This window comes from Saccostrea echinata, unplaced genomic scaffold, assembly GCF_033153115.1.
Source record: "Saccostrea echinata isolate AGI-Se365-2 ecotype Australia unplaced genomic scaffold, CSIRO_AGI_Sech_v1 ptg000016l, whole genome shotgun sequence".
NCBI lineage: Eukaryota > Metazoa > Mollusca > Bivalvia > Ostreida > Ostreidae > Saccostrea > Saccostrea echinata.
Genome location: NW_026889765.1, coordinates 20,998,918 through 21,005,805, shown reverse-complemented (window position 1 = coordinate 21,005,805; position 6,888 = coordinate 20,998,918).

Genomic DNA, 6,888 nt, shown 5'->3' with positions numbered 1-6,888 from the left:
TACACTTGATGAGTTTCCTTGGAGTAAAGTAAAGATTTTATCCCCTTTTGTTGATTTTACAAGGTCATAAACAGCTGATTTCAATGCATATAATATTGTAAATAGATCTGAAAGATCCTCACTTGATTATAACAGCATATTTGCTTGTCGGAGTTCAACATCTATCACACATGATCGTCACTTTTCGACGTGACAAACTTTGAACACCCTTACTATAAATCGACATTAACTTCTACATCTTGTCTCTCTAATCTTTTTCGGCATTTAAAATAATGTACTCTGAATGCTTTTTATTTTTCACTAGCCCATTTAAATATTTCCTAGATCTATGCCAGTTTTTCCAGAAGCTGAAACTTTATAGAATTTTGGAAAAAGAAACCCACCTCCCTTTCTGAAGCCATTACAACCCCATAATTTTTTGGACATTTTATATTAAATCTACGATAAAATTTCATAGAACTTACAGAATGGGGTAAAAAATGCAATTTTTCGGTACAATTGTGTCATACCACATGAGTGAATTAACGGGATTTTTGAATGACAAATGCTCATATCAAAAAAGAGAGTTTTTTCTCAGTTATACTTAGGTAGAAAAAACGTAATCTTCGAGGTTGCGCCGCCTGGACATACCATTGCTTTCAAAAACATCAATAATTCATTAAAAAATAAAACCAATGAAGTATAGTTTATTATATAAATAAAAAATATGATGCTAATTAAACGTTAAAAAATTCATTGATGCATCTTAAGCGGTTTTAATTTTATGGCGCTAGTCCACGAACTTTCCGAACAACCCTCGTACATACTTACTATGCAAACTATAGAAATGATAAAAATAAAAAAAAAATATATATATAATTCTCCATATTAAAGTGAATAAAAGTTATTGTAAATTAAAAGGCGAAATTGCGCGACTGCGCATCCGCTTTAGTGACGTTAAAAACAATGGCTGGCACATTCAAATCTAGATGTGCAGCTTAACAAAAAAAAAAAAAAAAAAAAAAAAAAAAAAAAAAAAAGATGATTAAATGAGATTTTATAAATTTGTAATTGTAAATATTTTCTTTTGCTTGATATATTATTAATTATTCTACCACGGAGACTGTAAGTTGGGTAATTTTTACTACACCCTTAGAACCAACCTTATGAATAGAAAGGCTGATATCACAACAATGATGAATATGCTTATAGATGTTCCAACAGCTACACCAACAGTAACATTGTCCTCATCGTTTATAAAAACTTGACTTCTCTCTAGCGGTGCTGTCCCTGTTCCTGCGAAAACAGTTAAAAGTCTCATTTTTTTTAATTCTAGAACTTTCTAAATAATTCAACTTGTGCAATTGAAGAAAGATATCAAATACGAAATACACATTTTTTTTCGGACTTACCGTTGTGTTCTGTACATTTATCCCCATAGAAGGGATCTTGACACCCTCTTGGACAACTACCGTTTTGTTTATAGCACGTGTCTTTGAATTTACAATTGCTGGAACACTTGTTCGAGCAATTTATTCCATAAAAACCTGATCCACATTCTTAAAAATGAAGAAAACAACATGTGCAAAAGTCATTGATTACATAGCATTGTAATACATTCAGGAAATTGTCTATTAGAAGTAATGCTAGTATTACTGAATCTCGACTTAGTATTGACTATTTAAATAACAATATAAAAAGTTGAGAATCTAATTCCTTTTCTGAAATACAATAATTATTGCAGACTAACAAGACTAGGCGGTATATATTTTGCCAATGTAATGAGTAGGTTTTGCATTTTGAATTCCTAAAAAAACAAATCGTTTACCTGCAAATTCAATGTTTGCATTTTTCTATGTGATAATGACAAGTAATCATTTCTTCCAAGGTGCTAAAGCATAAAAGACCCACCTTCATTGCATTTAGGAGGATTCAATGTCCCAGGTAAACAGATACATAATCCGTCCACATGATTGCATGAAGTGGAGCAGTTTGTCGAACACATTTCCGAACAATTTGCACCAAAATATCCATCACTACAAGCTAAGAAATGAATATAGTTCTTGCATTTATCATCTCCATTAAATAAATATTGATTTATATTCGACTGAAGGGCGATCATGGACCGGAAGTCATCCTAAACCTATTGCTGGAAAGCGCTTAAAAGAAATTTATTACTGTTAAATCACTTATTTTTGTAGAGTCGAGATTTCGTGGTTTGGGCAAAAGAAATTTGACCTCCTGGTTGAACAGGTGTAAAGTTGTCTTGATAACAGTTTTCAAATTTCGTAAAGAATTCGTGGGTCTCTTCATGCCACGAAAACAACGAAAATAAACCCCTTTAGGCTTACTTGGATATATATATATATATATATATATATATATATATATATATATATATATATATATATATATATATATATATATATATATATATATATATATATATATATATATATATATATATATATATATATATACATGTACACTAGACAAAATTGCTAACGCACCACTTATTATTCTTATTTGTGAATTGATCATTTTATGATTGGTACTAGTATATAAAATATGCCATTTTTTCCAAAACAGTTGGATTGACAAATGTCTTGGTGTCATGTCAAGACCCTTAAGGGACCTTCTTGTCCGAAAACCAATTTCCCGACGTGCACTCCGCACCTTTTTTGCCAAGATATGAAGTTGGTGATTACCGATGGTGGTCCGTGACGTTGCGACAGGAGCAGTCTCCCACTTAAAAATCAAATGGTATACCCTGATTGACTACCATATCGCTTAGTAGTCACCCAGTGCCTTGGTGTCCCTACCAAATCCACCCAACTTCCGGTTGCCCCAATTTTGTGAAACAATCTTGCAGTTATTGTGTGGTGCTTACTTAATGCCGTCGAAATCTTTTGTAAACATTTTTATGATCGTTAATTCATTTTCAACAATTTTCCACCAGAGAAATGCATAAACTTTTAATTGTTTTAATTTTTCACAAATTTTTTCAAAGGAACCCCCTGCAGACACCATACTGGCTGCCCTATCACGCTCTTCTAGATTCAAACGCCGCATACGGTGTAACTTTTTTTCTGAGTTTTTGATTAGTGCAAACATAAAGAACACAACCATAAAGAAAAAATTAGAAATTTATTCCACCGAAAAAGTACGGATATGATTTTAATTTTTTCTATGAGGTGGTTACGCTTCAGTAAACATTGTAGTTAATTATCAGTTAAAACATTTAAATGTCTCATTTTTATTAAAGTAACATAATTATATATCAATAACATCATAAAAAGTTTTGAAAAGAAAAATGTTAATTTATTTAGGTGGCGCGTTAGCAATTTTGTCTAGTATATATATATATATATATATATATATATATATATATATATATATATATATATATATATATATATATATATATATATATATATATATATATATATATGCAATCTTTATGCTGAGTTAATGCTAGAGTCAGGTTAGTCTATTCAGTACGAAAAGTATCGGTCTCGGTAGCCTAGAGGTAGGGCGTTTGCTGCGTGATCGGTAGGTCCGGGTTTGAAACCTGAAAAGCTGACGTGCAGTGTAAGAACAGGCGTTTGCACGATAGAGAACCCTCACTGCTCAATGGCCATGAGTGCCGTGTATTGGTTTAAATTTGAAGCACTTCACCGGCATACGGTGAAGTCTCTATATGAGTTAAAAATTCCCGAATGGGAGTTAAACAACAGTCAATCAATTCTAAAATTACGGACTTTTATATAATTATTTATGAACAAGTGTTACCAAAACTTCAGTATATATACCGGTAACTTTGTAAACCTTAATTGAAGATATAAATGTTACAGGCGGTTTTTCTAATCTTATTTCAAATTAATGTTTTTATGATGTTTAAATTTTGTGTTTGTTTGTTTGTTATTTCACTCATATGGAGACGCCACCACTTGCCGGTGGAGAGCTGCAAAGTTTGACCTATACTCGGCACTCTGGGCCATTGAGAAGTGAGGTCTCCACGTCCCTCAGTGGGATTCGAACCCGCGACGTAAGGATCAACTCCTTACTCTTCGATTCTAGAGCAGACGCTCTAACCACTGCGCCACGCGGGTGATGTTTGAATTTTGGGAATTACGTTAAGTCATTCAAACAAATAATTTTACATTTTCCCGTCTAGTACAAGACAATTCTACTATGGAAGCAGCATATTATTTTTTTTGGGGTGGGGTGGAGGGTGGGGGGTGGACGAAAAGAAATGTGAATATATTGATCTGCATCTCAAAGATGACCCAGAAATCATCAAAAACCACCTTTTAAGTTTTTAAACTAAATTGATTTATTTTGAAGATACATTTAAGCATTCTTAAAGGTAACTTTAGTCACTAATAGATAACGTAACGGTAAATTAAGGATAATTTATATAATTGTACATGTATTCCTCTTACACATGAATAGATGAGACTTAAAAGAACTTTTAAAAACTTTTAAAGACTACAGCTACTTATAAAGATTCTTTTTCACAACTACACCACTTTCAGTTATTAAAGGTTTGAATGCCGTGTACGTTCCATACTGTGACGTTTACCACTTTCAGTGTTTGAAGGTTTGAATGCGAATGCGTGTGTATTCTATTCTGTGACGTTGCCTCTCATGATGTCAATCTCATTTGAGTATGTGAGTGTAAAGTCAGCAAACTGTCACCGATTGGTTTGAATGTTCTCTCTTAGAAGAGGACACAATTATTTAACTCTTTCTGAATTTTCTGAATGATTTAAATCTTGTTTGTGTAGATTTTTTGTCCTAAGCTCTCGATTTTTGGAAGGAATTGTGATAGCTTTTTTATTGAATGTTTGAAAGTGGGACCCAACTTTTTTCCAACAGTGAGATATTCGACAGCTCGCTTTATCAATTTTTAAAACTTTTTTTCTCATTTGTAAGGCCACAAGTATAAAACCTTTAAGATTGTTGTATACATAACATTATGTACTCTAATTAATCGCCACTCTCAGTTCTTAATCACTTTTTTACGATTGACAACATGCATTAGAAACTACTTTCTTACAATTTATGATTAAGAAAAATATTTATCGTTAAGTTTTCACAATACAAAAACTGTTAATGACAGAATTTAGAATGTACGAAATGTATTCCTCATGTATTGATAGAAATTATCCCTATGGCTCCCAGGACTTACTTGAATTACAGGACCATCCTTGATAACCTTTTGCACAGCCATTTTCACATGTCCCATTTACATGGTTGCACCTTTGATTGTTGAAACAGTGTCGACTGCATTGATGTGCACAATCTTTTCCAAAGGTTTCTGAAGGGCATTCTATTTGGAAATTAAAAAAATGTATACAGCTGTAGCTTAATACATTTATTGATAATAATCATGTGAATGTTGACAATTAGTTAAAGTTTCTAGAGATCTTGGACAAAAAATGTGGATCTACATCCGTTTCAATTTTATCTACTTTGAAAATCTATCGGACAAAGTTTTAAAACACCATTCAGTGTTTTGCTTTTGACTTTTGAAGTTTTTTCCTAATATTTTTACTACTTTGGTGATTTTTTCATAGGATTTGTGGAGATGGTTACTGTTACTGAGTACTAGTATTAAGATCATTCCGTTATGCAATCTGCCTTATTCCCAGAAACATAGCTTTATTATTGAAGGTAAAGGACAAATAAAACTTCTCGCACAAGTGAGGTAAGAAGATTAAATTCCAACAGTATTTATATTGACTATCTGTAAGTAAGAAATTTACAAATTTGGTTTTTCTCTGAACAATTCTGACTATAAATAACTTCTCTGTATTCTTTGTGGTATATATCATGCATTGAGTAATTTATTATTTCGATATACAATGACCTTGTTTGCAAATACGATCTGTCTTAAGGTCAAATGTTGACCGACGTTTTTAATTCAAATTTTTTGGCCATTTTTGTGTTCCTGAATTATCTACAAGTTTTGTCATTTATCCTTTACGGCCATAACAAGATACTCACAGCGGGTGCCATGTGGAGAGGGACAAATACTCTCCAATGTCACCTGATCCCTACTCTGATGTTTTCAGTAATCCTTGTTTGCTCAAATTTTTATCGTTTGATTGGACCTTTTAGCTTTACATTTGTTCGTTATCTTGACATTTCCAATGTCAGTGATAAAAACTCAATCTAGTATTAACTGCTCATTCTGTGAACTTGAAAGGATATATAGGAAAAAAAATAATCCTGAAATCACTTTGAAACAATTTAACAACAAGAGGCCTAGGGGACACATCGCTCACCTGAGCACTCTGGCAAGGAAAAGCAGAAATCAGTTCAGTCTTGAGAAGTTTTGATATAAAAGTGGTTCGAGGGGGGGGGGGGGTGTTAATTTGAACTAGAATCTATACCTCAAAGGGATGCTTTTGAATTAATATGACAAATAATGGCTATGCTGTTCTTAGGAAGACAATTTTTATTGATATATCATTTGTATTCCTTTGTATAACCATAATCCCCTGTTATGGCCCCTCTATTCTCCTGGGGGGTCATGATTTGAACAAAATTTGAATCTACATTACCTGAGGATGTTTGCATTTAAATATGACTAATTATTGCTTTACAGAAGAAGATTTTAAAAGGCTTGCTTTTTCCTATGTATCCCTATGTAAAACTTTGATCGCCCATAGTGGCCCCACCCTACCCCTGGGGGGTTATGATTTAAACAAATTTGAATCTTTACTACCTGAGGATGCACCCATAAAAAAAAAACAATCATGGGTTTGCTGTTCTTGAGAAAAAGATTTTTAGAAATATTTCCTATGTATTTTATGTAAAACTTTGATCACCCATTGTGGCCCCCACCTTACCCCCGGGGGTCATCACTAGAACAAACTTGAACCTGCACTTCTTGAGGAT